A 14,762-nucleotide genomic window follows, 5' to 3' on the forward strand; every position below is an offset into this window, starting at 1 on the left:
CTGGTTCACTAGTTTGTGAGCCATTCTACATGCCTGTTGTATGGAGGCGGGCTCGTGTGAACTTATATCTTCTTGGATTCTTTCCGGTAATCCTTTCACGAACGCGTCGATCTTCTCTTCCTCATCTTCGAATGCTCCCGGACACAATAGGCACAATTCTGTTAATCGTCTTTCGTACGTGGTAATATCAAATCCTTGGGTTCGTAACCCTCTAAGTTCTGTCTTGAGCTTATTGACCTCGGTTCTGGGACGGTACTTCTCGTTCATCAAGTGCTTGAATGCTGACCACGGTAGTGCGTACGCATCGTCTTGTCCCACTTGCTCTAGATAGGTATTCCACCATGTTAACGCAGAACCTGTGAAGGTATGCGTAGCGTACTTCACTTTGTCCTCTTCAGTACACTTACTTATGGCAAACACCGATTCGACCTTCTCGGTCCACCGTTTCAATCCGATCGGTCCTTCGGTTCCATCAAATTCCAAAGGTTTGCAGGCAGTGAATTCTTTGTAGGTGCATCCTACACGATTTCCTGTACTGCCAGATCCAAGGTTATTGTTGGTATGTAGCGCAGCCTGTACTGCGGCTATGTTTGAAGCTAGAAAAGTACGGAATTCCTCTTCATTCATATTCACGGTGTGTCGAGTAGTCGGTGCCATTTCCTTCAAAATAGTCAAATGGAACAAGTTAATCATACAGAATATTAAGAGTAGTTAATAGTATTTCGTAGCATAATATGAACTCATTTATAAAAGCTTTTTCTTCATATTAGCGTTTTATAAGTTTAAATTCGGGTAGTACCTACCCGTTAAGTTCATACTTAGTAGCTAATATACAATTCAACTACTACAATTCTATATGAAAAACTGATTGTAATAATATTTCGCGTTCAAACTTTTATACAATATTTTACAAACTTACAATACCGCTTATTTTACATAAAGCATGAAATATAGCACACAATAACTTTGATACAAGATAGTTGTGAAGATAATTCTAGCTAGTACACAAGTCGTTCAGCAAAGGCAATAAAGACACGTAATTCATACGTCCAGAAACAAGTCATGCATTCTGGTTTTACTAGGACTACTTCCCATCCTTGGTCTTGTGGAACATAACCATTATGGCCATTGATAAGATAGCGTGTTGTAACGTCATCAAAAGGACGAGGGTTACGTAATGACCAACAGTCTCGTAATAACCTAAAAACCTCATTTCTTACCCCAATTACCGACTCCGTCACTTGTGGGAAAGTTTTGTTTAATAGTTGTAGCCCGATGTTCTTGTTCTCACTTTGGTGAGAAGCGAACATTACTAACCCGTAAGCATAACATGCTTCTTTATGTTGCATGTTAGCCGCTTTTTCTAAATCACGAAGTCCTATATTCGGATATACTGAGTCAAAATAATTTCTTAACCCGTTGCGTAAAATAGCATTTGGGTTATCCGCAATATATGCGTCAAAGTAAACACATCGTAACTTATGGATTTCCCAATGTGATATTCCCCATCTTCCGAACAAAAGCCTTTTATAAACCAAGGCATTCTTGGAACGTTCTTCGAATGTCTTACAAACTGATCTCGCCTTAAATAGTTGTGCCAAGGAATTCTGACCGACTCTAGACAAGATTTCATCAATCATGTCTCCGGGTAAGTCTCTTAAAATATTGGGTTGTCTATCCATTTTGTGTTTCTATACTGTAAAATAGACAAGAGTTAGATTCATAAAAAAAATACTTATTAATACAAGCAATTTTTACATACATCATAAAGCATAAGCACACTATATTACATATATTACACCACACGAATATAACTATCTTATTCCGACTTGCTCGTTTCTTCTTGTTCGGTTTTGGTTCGTTTTGCCAAGTTTCTAGGGATATATGATGTTCCCCTAATACGAGCCGTCGCTATCCACATTGGTTTAGAAAAACCTGGTGGTTTAGAGGTTCCCGGGTCATTGTTACAACTTAAGGACTTCGGGGGTTGACGATACATATAAAGTTCATCGGGGTTGGAATTAGATTTCTCTATTTTTATGCCCTTTCCCTTATTATTTTATTTTGCCTTTTTAAATTCGGTTGGGGTAATTTCTATAACATCATCGGAATTCTCGTCGGAATCCGATTCATCGGAGAATTGGTAATCCTCCAAATATTTTGCTTCCTTGGCGGAAACACCATTGACCATAATTAACCTTGGTCGGTTGGTTGAGGATTCTCTTTTACTTAACCGTTTTATTATTTCCCCCACCGGTTCTATTTCTTCTTCCGGTTCCGATTCTTCTTCCGGTTCCGACTCTTCTTCCGGTTCCTCTTCGGGAACTTGTGAATCAGTCCACGAATCATTACAATTTACATTTGACTCTTCATTATTATTAGGTGAGTCAATGGGACTTGTTCTAGAGGTAGACATCTATCACATAATATCAAACACGATAAGAGATTAATATATCACATAATATTCATATGTTAAAAATATATAGTTTCCAACAAAAATGTTAAGCAATCATTTTTAAAGAAAACACGGTCGAAGTCCAGACTCACTAATGCATCCTAACAAACTCGATAAGACACACTAATGCAAATTTTCTGGTTCTCTAAGACCAACGCTCGGATACCAACTGAAATGTCCCGTTCTTATTGATTAAAAACGTTCCATATTAATTGATTTCGTTGCGAGGTTTTGACCTCTATATGAGACGTTTTTCAAAGACTGCATTCATTTTTAAAACAAACCATAACCTTTATTTCATAGATAAAGGTTTTAAAAAGCTTTACGTAGATTATCAAATAATGATAATCTAAAATATCATGTTTACACACGACCATTACATAATGGTTTACAATACAAATATGTTACAACAAAATAAGTTTCTTGAATGCAGTTTTTACACAATATCATACAAGCATGGACTCCAAATCTCGTCCTTATTTAAGTATGCGACAGCGGAAGCTCTTAATAATCACCTGAGAATAAACATGCTTAAAACGTCAACAAAAATGTTGGTGAGTTATAGGTTTAACCTATATATATCAAATCATAATAATAGACCACAAGATTTCATATTTCAATACACATCCCATACATAGAGATAAAAATCATTCATATGGTGAACACCTGGTAACCGACATTAACAAGATGCATATATAAGAATATCCCCATCATTCCGGGACACCCTTCGGATATGATATAAATTTCGAAGTACTAAAGCATCCGGTACTTTGGATGGGGCTTGTTGGGCCCGATAGATCTATCTTTAGGATTCGCGTCAATTAGGGTGTCTGTTCCCTAATTCTTATATTACCAGACTTAATAAAAAAGGGCATATTCGATTTCGATAATTCAACCATAGAATGTAGTTTCACGTACTTGTGTCTATTTTGTAAATCATTTATAAAACCTGCATGTATTCTCATCCCAAAAATATTAGATTTTAAAAGTGGGACTATAACTCACTTTCACAGATTTTTACTTCGTCGGGAAGTAAGACTTGGCCACTGGTTGATTCACGAACCTATAAAAATATATACATATATATCAAAGTATGTTCAAAATATATTTACAACACTTTTAATATATTTTGATGTTTTAAGTTTATTAAGTCAGCTGTCCTCGTTAGTAACCTACAACTAGTTGTCCACAGTTAGATGTACAGAAATAAATCGATAAATATTATCTTGAATCAATCCACGACCCAGTGTATACGTATCTCAGTATTGATCACAACTCAAACTATATATATTTTGGAATCAACCTCAACCCTGTATAGCTAACTCCAACATTCACATATAGAGTGTCTATGGTTGTTCCGAAATATATATAGATGTGTCGACATGATAGGTCGAAACATTGTATACGTGTCTATGGTATCTCAAGATTACATAATATACAATACAAGTTGATTAAGTTATGGTTGGAATAGATTTGTTACCAATTTTCACGTAGCTAAAATGAGAAAAATTATCCAGTCTTGTTTTACCCATAACTTCTTCATTTTAAATCCGTTTTGAGTGAATCAAATTGCTATGGTTTCATATTGAACTCTATTTTATGAATCTAAACAGAAAAAGTATAGGTTTATAGTCGGAAAAATAAGTTACAAGTCGTTTTTGTAAAGGTAGTCATTTCAGTCGAAAGAACGACGTCTAGATGACCATTTTAGAAAGCATACTTCCACTTTGAGTTTAACCATAATTTTTGGATATAGTTTCATGCTCATAATAAAAATAATTTTCTCAGAATAACAACTTTTAAATCAAAGTTTATCATAGTTTTTAATTAACTAACCCAAAACAGCCCGCGGTGTTACTACGACGGCGTAAATCCGGTTTTACGGTGTTTTTCGTGTTTCCAGGTTTTAAATCATTAAGTTAGCATATCATATAGATATATAACATGTGTTTAGTTGATTTTAAAAGTCAAGTTAGAAGGATTAACTTTTGTTTGCGAACAAGTTTAGAATTAACTAAACTATGTTCTAGTGATTACAAGTTTAAACCTTCGAATAAGATAGCTTTATATGTATGAATCGAATGATGTTATGAACATCATTACTACCTTAAGTTCCTTGGATAAACCTACTGGAAAATAGAAAAATGGATCTAGCTTCAATGGATCCTTGGATGGCTCGAAGTTCTTGAAGCAGAATCATGACACGAAAACAAGTTCAAGTAAGATCATCACTTGAAATAAGATTGTTATAGTTATAGAAATTGAACCAAAGTTTGAATATGATTATTACCTTGTATTAGAATGATAACCTACTGTAAGAAACAAAGATTTCTTGAGGTTGGATGATCACCTTACAAGATTGGAAGTGAGCTAGCAAACTTGAAAGTATTCTTGATTTTATGAAACTAGAACTTTTGGAATTTATGAAGAACACTTAGAACTTGAAGATAGAACTTGAGAGAGATCAATTAGATGAAGAAAATTGAAGAATGAAAGTGTTTGTAGGTGTTTTTGGTCGTTGGTGTATGGATTAGATATAAAGGATATGTAATTTTGTTTTCATGTAAATAAGTCATGAATGATTACTCATATTTTTGTAATTTTATGAGATATTTCATGCTAGTTGCCAAATGATGGTTCCCACATATGTTAGGTGACTCACATGGGCTGCTAAGAGCTGATCATTGGAGTGTATATACCAATAGTACATACATCTAAAAGCTGTGTATTGTACGAGTACGAATACGGGTGCATACGAGTAGAATTGTTGATGAAACTGAACGAGGATGTAATTGTAAGCATTTTTGTTAAGTAGAAGTATTTTGATAAGTGTATTGAAGTCTTTCAAAAGTGTATAAATACATATTAAAACACTACAAGTATATACATTTTAACTGAGTCGTTAAGTCATCGTTAGTCGTTACATGTAAGTGTTGTTTTGAAACCTTTAGGTTAACGATCTTGTTAAATGTTGTTAACCCAATGTTTATAATATCAAATGAGATTTTAAATTATTATATTATCATGATATTATCATGTATGAATATCTCTTAATATGATATATATACATTAAATGTCTTTACAACGATAATCGTTACGTATATGTCTCGTTTAAAAATCATTAAGTTAGTAGTCTTGTTTTTACATATGTAGTTCATTGTTAATATACTTAATGATATGTTTACTTATCATAGTATCATGTTAACTATATATATATCCATATATATGTCATCATATAGTTTTTACAAGTTTTAACGTTCGTGAATCACCGGTCAACTTGGGTGGTCAATTGTCTATATGAAACATATTTCAATTAATCAAGTCTTAACAAGTTTGATTGCTTAACATGTTGGAAACATTTAATCATGTAAATATCAATCTCAATTAATATATATAAACATGGAAAATTTCGGGTCACTACAGTATTGTCGGATGTTGACTCTTTCTACTCAACGCATCCGCGACCACATTCGCCTTACCCGGATGATAAAGTATTTCACAATCATAATCCTTTACCACATCCATCCATCTACGTTGACGATAATTCAAATCTCGTTGGTTAAAGAGATGTTTCAAACTCTTATGATCCGAATAAATTGTACACTTGACACCATACAAGTAGTGGCGCCAAATTTTCAACGCATGTACCACCACCGCCAATTCAAGATCATGAGTCGGGTATCTCTTTTCGTGTTCCTTTAATTGTCGAGAGGCGTAAGCGATGACTTTACCTCTTTGCATTAGAACACACCCGATTCCATTTAATGAAGCATCACAATAAACTGTCATATCTTCAATCCCTTACGGTAACACCAACACCGGAGCTTGACACAATTTCTCCTTCAACAATTGGAAAGCAATTTCTTGCTCGTTTTCCCAATTAAACCTCACGTTCTTCCTTGTTAACTTCGTCAAAGGAGAAGCAATCTTAGAAAAGTCTTGGATGAACCGACGATAATAACCGGCCAATCCGAGAAAACTTTGAATTTTCGTAGGCGTAGTCGGTCTTCCCCAACTCTTCACCGTTTCTATCTTCCCCGGATCTACTTGAATACCTTCTTTATTCACAATATGGCCAAGGAATTGAAATTCCCTTAGCCAAAATTCACATTTGGAGAATTTAGCATACAACTTCTCCTTCCGCAACGTCTTCAACACTTCACGCAAATGGTGTTCATGTTCCTTCATTTCATGTTCCTTCATACTCTTAGAATAAACAAGTAGGTCGTCAATGAACACGATTACCGACTTGTCCAACATAGGTTGGCACACTCGGTTCATAAGGTCCATGAATGCCACCGGTGCATTCGTAAGACCAAAAGGCATAACTACAAATTCAAAATGCCCATAACGAGTTCGGAAAGCCGTTTTCTCTATATCTTCCTCACGGACCCGCACTTGGTGATAGCCGGACCGTAAGTCAATCTTAGAAAAATACGTTGCACCTTGAAGTTGGTCAAACAAATCGTCAATCTGAGGCAATGGATAACGATTCTTAATCGTCACTTTGTTCAACTCCCGATAGTCGATGCACATCCACATACTACCATCCTTCTTTTTCACAAATAAAACCGGAGCACCCCATGGCGAGGAACTCGGTCGAATAAAACCCTTTTCAAGCAACTTTTAGGTTTGATTTAACAACTCTTGCATTTCCATCGGCGCTAAACGATAAGGAGTTTTAGCAATGGGAGTAGCTCCCGGAACCAACTCAATGCGAAATTCAACTTGTCTTTCCGCCGGGACACCCGGTAACTCATCCGGTGTAACACCCTGATTTCCCGTGCACGTCTAAAGGTATGTACTTAATAAATAGTATGCTTATAACTTACACGTTATGTGATTAAATGAACTAAAGTGTTAGTTAGGAGTGAGTGCATATATGTATATGTGTATATATGGGTATATTCGAATGCGTGCGTATACGTGTATATGAATGTGTCGTGATTGGCGTCAAGTCGTGTGAGACTTAAGGTTGAGGTTTAGACGTGCATAGGAAGGGTGGAACTTGTTGTGTTTGTGTTTGAAACCTTGTATTATGATTTGTTGTCGAAGTGACCAGGAACGGGCGAATGCCGCGCCGCGACAAACGGGTCCGCGCCGCGACAAACAAAGCAAATCCCGATCATAACTTGAGTTAAGAGGGGTCTTTTTTCCTTCTTTATGTCACGCCGCGACAAAGCTGCCGCGCCGCGGCAAGTCTGCAGTTCAGACTCCGAATTCAGCTCAAATTTAATAGGGTTTAGGGGCAAATTGGTCTTTTTACATGTAGATCTGGTTGGAGCTTTAATATCCACCACTTATCTTCATTTCTTATTTTCTTTTCCAATTTCTTTCACATTTTCCTCCCAAAACATAAAACCCACTAAGATTAATCTTGAGATTTGAAGGTGAAGTTTTGTGAATCGATCCTAGAAGCGAGAATTAAAGTTGTTCATCGTATCTCTAGCTACACGTTCATAGTCTTGGTAAGTCTTAACTCTATGTTTTGAGTTTTATCTAATTTAAGCTAGGGTTTGGTTCATATGGAACTAGTGTGATCCATTTGAGGGTTAAATGGGTGGGTTTTGGGTTGGATTGTTGAAAGGAAACCCTAAAAAGCTATTATCTAGGGTTTGGTCTTGTGATTTGAGATTTTAAGTGCTAAATGATGATGTTAGTCATTAATGCACTTTTAAAGTGATGAAAGTGTTGTTATTGTGTAAGTTGACTTGATTTGTAAGTCAAAGAGTCAAAAGAGCACTAGTTGACCTAATCGGGTGAAATGGTTATGAAATACACCAAGTTTGTGTTAGTTGATGTTGTTAAACCCTAATCACTAGCTTTTAGTGATTTATGACGGGGCATGGCCATTAATGGGCGTTTTGGTGTAGTTGAGTCATTTAATGCAAACAGGTCATTAAATGCTCAAGGGTTGTGGTTGGCATTTAATTTAACTAGTTTGTATGTTAATAAATGCATAATGTAATAGGTACATTACATTGAAGGTTTGCAAGCTCGGTTAGCTTTCACAAGAGACTTGAGGTGAGTGGAATGATTATACATGTGTGTATATAATGTATCTATTTGTAGGGCGGGGAAGGGGCCGGGGTATATGTTGTTTATACCACCAAGAGTTAGTGATATATTTTGTTGTACACTAACTATGGATATTTCGTTGTCCAAATCGCCCAAGAGTTAGTGATATATTTCGTTGTACACTAACGATTGCTTGAACGGATATTTCGTTGTCCGTGTCGCCTAGGGGTTAATGATATATTTCGTTGTACACTAACGGTTGTTATGAACACCGATGGGAAATTCGAAGTACCATTCCCTTGTGTGTTGGTTAACCTTAATTAAGCGTTGTATTGTAGTATATTATATCATTTGGGTTATATATATGCTATTGTGATGCTAGCTTGTGATCTTGAAGGGTTTAGTGTTATACTTGCGATGGTATGCCATGTAAATTGCTTGTGTGTATGAGGTATTTGTGTAAGTGCTTGCAAGTAGGTGTATTATATATGTATATGTATAATTATTGCATTCACTAAGCGTTAGCTTACCCTCTCGTTGTTTATCTTTTTAGATGCAGGCGCAGTTAAGGGCAAGGGGGTTATCGGACATTAGGTGTCCCGTGATGATGCTTTGTTGGTGCTTTTGGAAGTTGGCCTAGTTTTGGGTAGTTTAGTCCCAAACCATGCTTGGAACGTCGTTTGGTTTATAAACTATCAATTGTAGACGGTCAAACTTGTACTACACTTTATTCGTGGCCCTCTTGCCTTTTGTAAATAATTAACCGTCGTGCATTTTAAATAGAACTCGTGAAATGGGTTACATATTTAATTGGCGTGTAATTGTGTTGTATAAAAAAATTATCGTATGGATTGCGGGTTGGGTTGTTACAAGTGGTATCAGAGCTTGGTCTGAGAGATTTAGGTGACTTGAGATAGGCGCCTAGACTTAGACTTTTGTGTTGTAGAATTTTATGCGGGACTTGTAGGACTACGGGTCAGTGCGGGGTTTGATTAGTTCTTTGATGCATAGGTGGACTAACTATGCTATATTATGATGTTACTAATCATGTGATATTGTTTTGAACATCGAGCAAGATGGTTGTGATACGTTTGAGCATGGCATGGCATGTGAGCGTAATAGTGAGTCGCGACCACTATTACGGTTGCAAGTCAAGTCAAGCAAGGATGTGCGACAAGTATCGAGCTAGATGTGGTGTGCGTGCGGTCATATGCATAGGTATATATATGTGTATGAAATTGTTGACGATGTCTAATCCATTTTTAACCTTTAGAATGAAGACGAGAAAGGGAACGAATACGAATGACAATGGTGGTCCCTCTCATGTAGAGGAAGATGAGATGACTACCAAGATCGAGACCGCTTTAGAAAACTATGTTTCAGTTTTCTCACGAAGGGTTAAACAAATATTCGAAGAGTCGGTTTCGGAACAAATTGTTGATATGATTCAAGAATGGATGACTAATGCCGTTAAAGAAGAAGTTGAAAGGAGGTTTCCTAGACCTCAAAATGTGGGAGAGTTGGAGTTTAGCTATAAGAACTTCTTGGCGACTAAGCCTCCTCACTTTCACAGGGATCCCGACCCCATGAAGAGTGCGGCTTGGATTTCCGATGTTGAAGGTTGTTTACACACGACCGAGTACCCATCCGAGAAGAAGACTAGACTTGCTACTAGTTTGTTGAGGGGTCATGCTAAAGATTGGCTCGATGGTAAAATTGATATGGTGGGTGATGCGGCTTTTGTAGGGTTATCTTGGGCGGATTTCAAGAAAGAGTTTTTCCTTGAATATCGTACGCAAGCGGATCTTTCCAAATTGCGCAACGAGTTAAGGAACATGCGTCAAGGGTCTTTGGACCTAAACACTCTCAAAAACAACTTTCTCGCTAAGGCGCGTTTTTGCCCCGAGTATGTGGGGAATGATCAATTGTTAATGGAAGACTTTCATGCGACCCTTAGAGACGATTTGAAGGGTAAAATTAGTATTGGTCAAGTTGAGACTTTTGCTAAGCTTTTGGCGGTGGCGAAAGGGTTTGAAGCGCAAGCTCCGAGTCCGGTAAGTTATGCGCCGAGTAAACGAAAGTTTGAAGCTTCTAATTTTTCGAACAAGAAGAGTAGGGGAGCATCTGAAAGTGTTGGTAGTGTAAATAAAGGTGCCTCTAGTGTTCACGTGACCTCATGTTACAATTGTGTGCAAAAAGGTCACTACTCTCGTGATTGCCCAAAACCGCGTACTAATGTGATCACATGTTTTAATTGTCAACAAGAAGGGCACCGAAAGTCGAAGTGTCCCGAACTCCGAAATGATCAAGTTAAAAGAATGGAGAAGGCGGCGGGGTCGGCTAGGGGACGTAATTATTTGATGACTAATAACGAAGCCAAGCAATCCAATGAAGTCGTTTCAGGTACTTTCATGGTTAACTCTAATCCGGCAAGGATTCTATTTGATAGCGGTGCAAATTTATCGTTTGTGTCTCCAAAATTTGTGCCTAAACTTAATAAACCGTTAGCTAAGTTAAGTCGTCCGGTAGAAGTAGAAATAGCGGATGGCAAGACGGTGCTAGTGGTTGATGTGTGTAAGAATTGTAATGTTGTGTTTGGTTCCGAGAACTTTAATATTGATCTCATTCCGATGACGTTGGGTGATTTTGATATCGTGGTTGGTATGGATTGACTCGATCGTGATAGAGCCGATATTGTGTGCCATGAGAAATCTATTTGTGTGAAGACCCCTAGTGGGGGAGAGTTAATTATTCATGGTGATAAACGAAAGAGACCGGTGCCGATATGCACTTTTGCACGGGCACGTCGTTTCCTTGATAGTGGTGGCATGGCTTTTCTTGCCCATGTTGTTGATACTCGTGATGAGCCACCACCCATTCGTGAAATTTCGGTGGCAAGTGAGTTTGAAGATGTTTTTCCGGATGAGTTGCCGGGTGTTCCGGCGGAAAGACAAGTCGAATTTCGCATTGAGTTGGTTCCGGGAGCTACTCCCATTGCTAAAACTCCGTATCATTTAACACCGATGGAAATGCAAGAATTGTTGAATCAAATTCAAGAGTTACTTGAGAAGGGTTTTATTCGACCGAGTGCTTCGCCATGGGGTGCTCCGGTCTTGTTCGTGAAGAAGAAAGATGGTAGTATGCGTATGTGCATCGACTATCGGGAGTTAAATAAAGTGACGATCAAAAATCGTTATCTGTTACCTTGGATTGACGATTTATTCGACCAACTTCAGGGCGCTACGTACTTCTCTAAAATTGACCTACAGTCCGGCTATCACCAAATGCGGGTCCGTGAGGAAGATATCGAGAAAACGGCCTTTCGTATACGTTATGGGCATTTTGAATTTGTGGTTATGCCTTTTGGTCTTACGAATGCACCGGCGGCATTCATGGATCTTATGAACCGAGTGTGCCAACCTATGTTGGACAAGTCGGTAATCGTGTTCATTGACGATATTCTTGTCTATTTTAAGAGCATGACGGAGCATGAACACCACTTGCGTGAAGTATTGAAGACGTTGAGAAGAGAGAAATTGTATGCTAAATTCTCAAAATGTGAATTTTGGCTAACGGAGGTTCAATTCCTAGGCCATATTGTGAACAAGAATGGTATTCAAGTGGATCCGGGGAAGATAGAGACGGTAAAGGATTGGGGACGACCGACTATGCCTACGGAAATCCGAAGTTTTCTCGGATTCGCCGGTTATTATCGTCGGTTTATCCAAGACTTTTCTAAGATTGCTTCTCCATTGACGAAATTGACGAGGAAGAACACGAGTTTTAATTGGGGGAACGAGCAAGAAATCGCTTTCCAATTGTTGAAAGAGAAATTGTGTCAAGCTCCGGTCTTAGTATTGCCGGAAGGTGAAGATGATATGACGGTCTATTGTGATGCTTCTTTGAATGGGCTCGGGTGTGTTCTAATGCAACGAGGTAAAGTCATTGCTTACGCCTCTCGCCAATTAAAGGAACATGAAAAGAGATACCCGACTCATGATCTCGAATTAGCGGCGGTGGTCCATGCTTTGAAAATTTGGCGCCATTACTTGTATGGTGTCAAGTGTATGATTTATTCGGACCACAAGAGTTTGAAACATCTTTTTGATCAACGGGATTTGAATTATCGTCAACGTAGATGGATGGATGTGGTGAAGGACTATGATTGTGAGATACTCTATCATCCGGGCAAAGCGAATGTAGTCGCGGATGCGTTAAGCCGAAAGAGTCACCACCCGGCGTTACGATTGGGATTGTTACGTATGATTATTACTAACGATTTTCTTGAAAAACTTGGTGAAGTTCAAATAGAGGCTTACGTTCACAACAAGCATGCGGAACGATTCGTGGGGCAATCGGAATTCATTACGATGGGTTCGTGCAGGTTTTTGTCTTTTCAAGGAAGAGTATGGGTGCCAAAGATGGGTGACTTCCGAAAGGTGCTTCTTGATGAAGCGCATAAGTCTAAATATTCTATTCATCCGGGTGCGACGAAAATGTATCTTGATTTGAAGAAGGATTATTGGTGGCCGGGCATGAAATGCGACGTTGTTAAGTATGTGGAGCAATGCGTCACGTGTTTACAAGTTAAAGCCGAGCACCAAAAGCCGTATGGTAAGTTGCAACCGCTAGAAATTCCGATGTGGAAGTGGGAGCATATTACCATGGATTTTATTACCAAGTTGCCGAAAACGGCAAGAACCCAATTTGATACTATTTGGGTGATTGTCGATAGATTGACGAAGAGTGCGTTGTTTCTTCCTATTAAAGAAGCAATATCGTCGGAGGCACTCGCTAAGATGTTCATTAAAGAAGTGATATCGAGACATGGCGTTCCCGCGTCTATTGTTTCGGATCGGGACACGCGTTTTACTTCTCAATTTTGGAAGAAGTTTCATGAAGACATGGGTACGAGGGTGAATATGAGTACGGCGTATCATCCTCAAACGGATGGTCAAACCGAACGTACGAATCAAACATTGGAGGATATGTTACGTGCGTGTATCATTGACTTCGGTGGTAGTTGGGATGAACATTTACCTTTGGTGGAATTCTCGTACAATAATAGTTTTCACTCTAGTATTGGAATGCCACCGTATGAGATGTTGTATGGAAGGAGGTGCCGAACCCCGATTTGTTGGGGTGAAGTGGGTCAAAGGGAAGTCGGGAGTACCGACTTGGTATTGGAGACAAATAGCAAAATCGATATGATTCGGGCTCGTTTAAAGGCGGCGCAAGATAGACAAAAGTCTTACGTCGATAAACGTAGGCGACCTATCGAATTTGGAGAAGGCGATATGGTGATGCTTAAGGTTTCGCCATGGAAGGGTAATATTCAGTTTCGAAAACGGGGAAAGTTAGCTCCTCGGTTTATTGGGCCGTTTAAGATTTTAGCTCGTGTTGGTGAAGTTGCTTATCGGTTGGAATTACCCGAAGAGCTTGTGGGGATCCATAATACATTTCATGTTTCCCATCTCCGCAAGTGTCTTGCGGATGATTCTTCATGGATGCCACTAGATGAGATCGAGTTAAACAACAAGTTGGAGTATGTCGAAGAGCTAATTGATATACTTGATGAAAAGGTGAAAATGTTGCGTAACAAAGAGGTGAGGACTTTTAAAGTCCAATGGCGTCGTAGTAAAGGTTCTGAGTTTACTTGGGAGCCCGAAGAATTTGTGTTGGTTTACCTTACCTCGTGTCATGCGGCTTGGATCGCGAGGACGCGCTCCGATTTAAATGGGGGAGAGTTGTAACACCCTGTTTTCCCGTGCACGTCTAAAGGTACGTACTTAATCAATAGTATGCTTATAACTTACTCGTTATGTGATTAAATGAACTAAAGTTTTAGTTAGGTGTGAGTGCATATATGTATATGTGTATATATAAATATGGGTATATTCGAATGCGTGCGTATACGTGTATATGAATGTGTCGTGATTGGCTTCAAGTCGTGTGAGACTTAAGGTTGAGGTTTAGATGTGCATAGGAAGGTTGGAAGTTGTTGTGTTTGTGTTTGAAACCTTGTATTATGATTTGTTGTCGAAGTGACCAGGAACAGGCGAACGCCGCGCCGCGACAAACGGGTCCGCGCCGCGACAAACAAAGCAAATCCAGATCAGAACTTGAGTTATGAGGGGTCTTTTTTCCTTCTTTATGTCGCGCCGCGACAAAGCTGCCGCGCCGCGGCAATTCTGCAGTTCAGACTCCGAATTCAGCTCAAATTTAATAGGGTTTAGGGGCAAATTGGTCTTTTTACATGTAGATCTGGTTGGAGCTTTAATATCCACCA

The sequence above is a fragment of the Rutidosis leptorrhynchoides genome, chromosome 5 (assembly GCF_046630445.1).
Source record: "Rutidosis leptorrhynchoides isolate AG116_Rl617_1_P2 chromosome 5, CSIRO_AGI_Rlap_v1, whole genome shotgun sequence".
NCBI classification, from domain to species: Eukaryota; Viridiplantae; Streptophyta; class Magnoliopsida; order Asterales; family Asteraceae; genus Rutidosis; species Rutidosis leptorrhynchoides.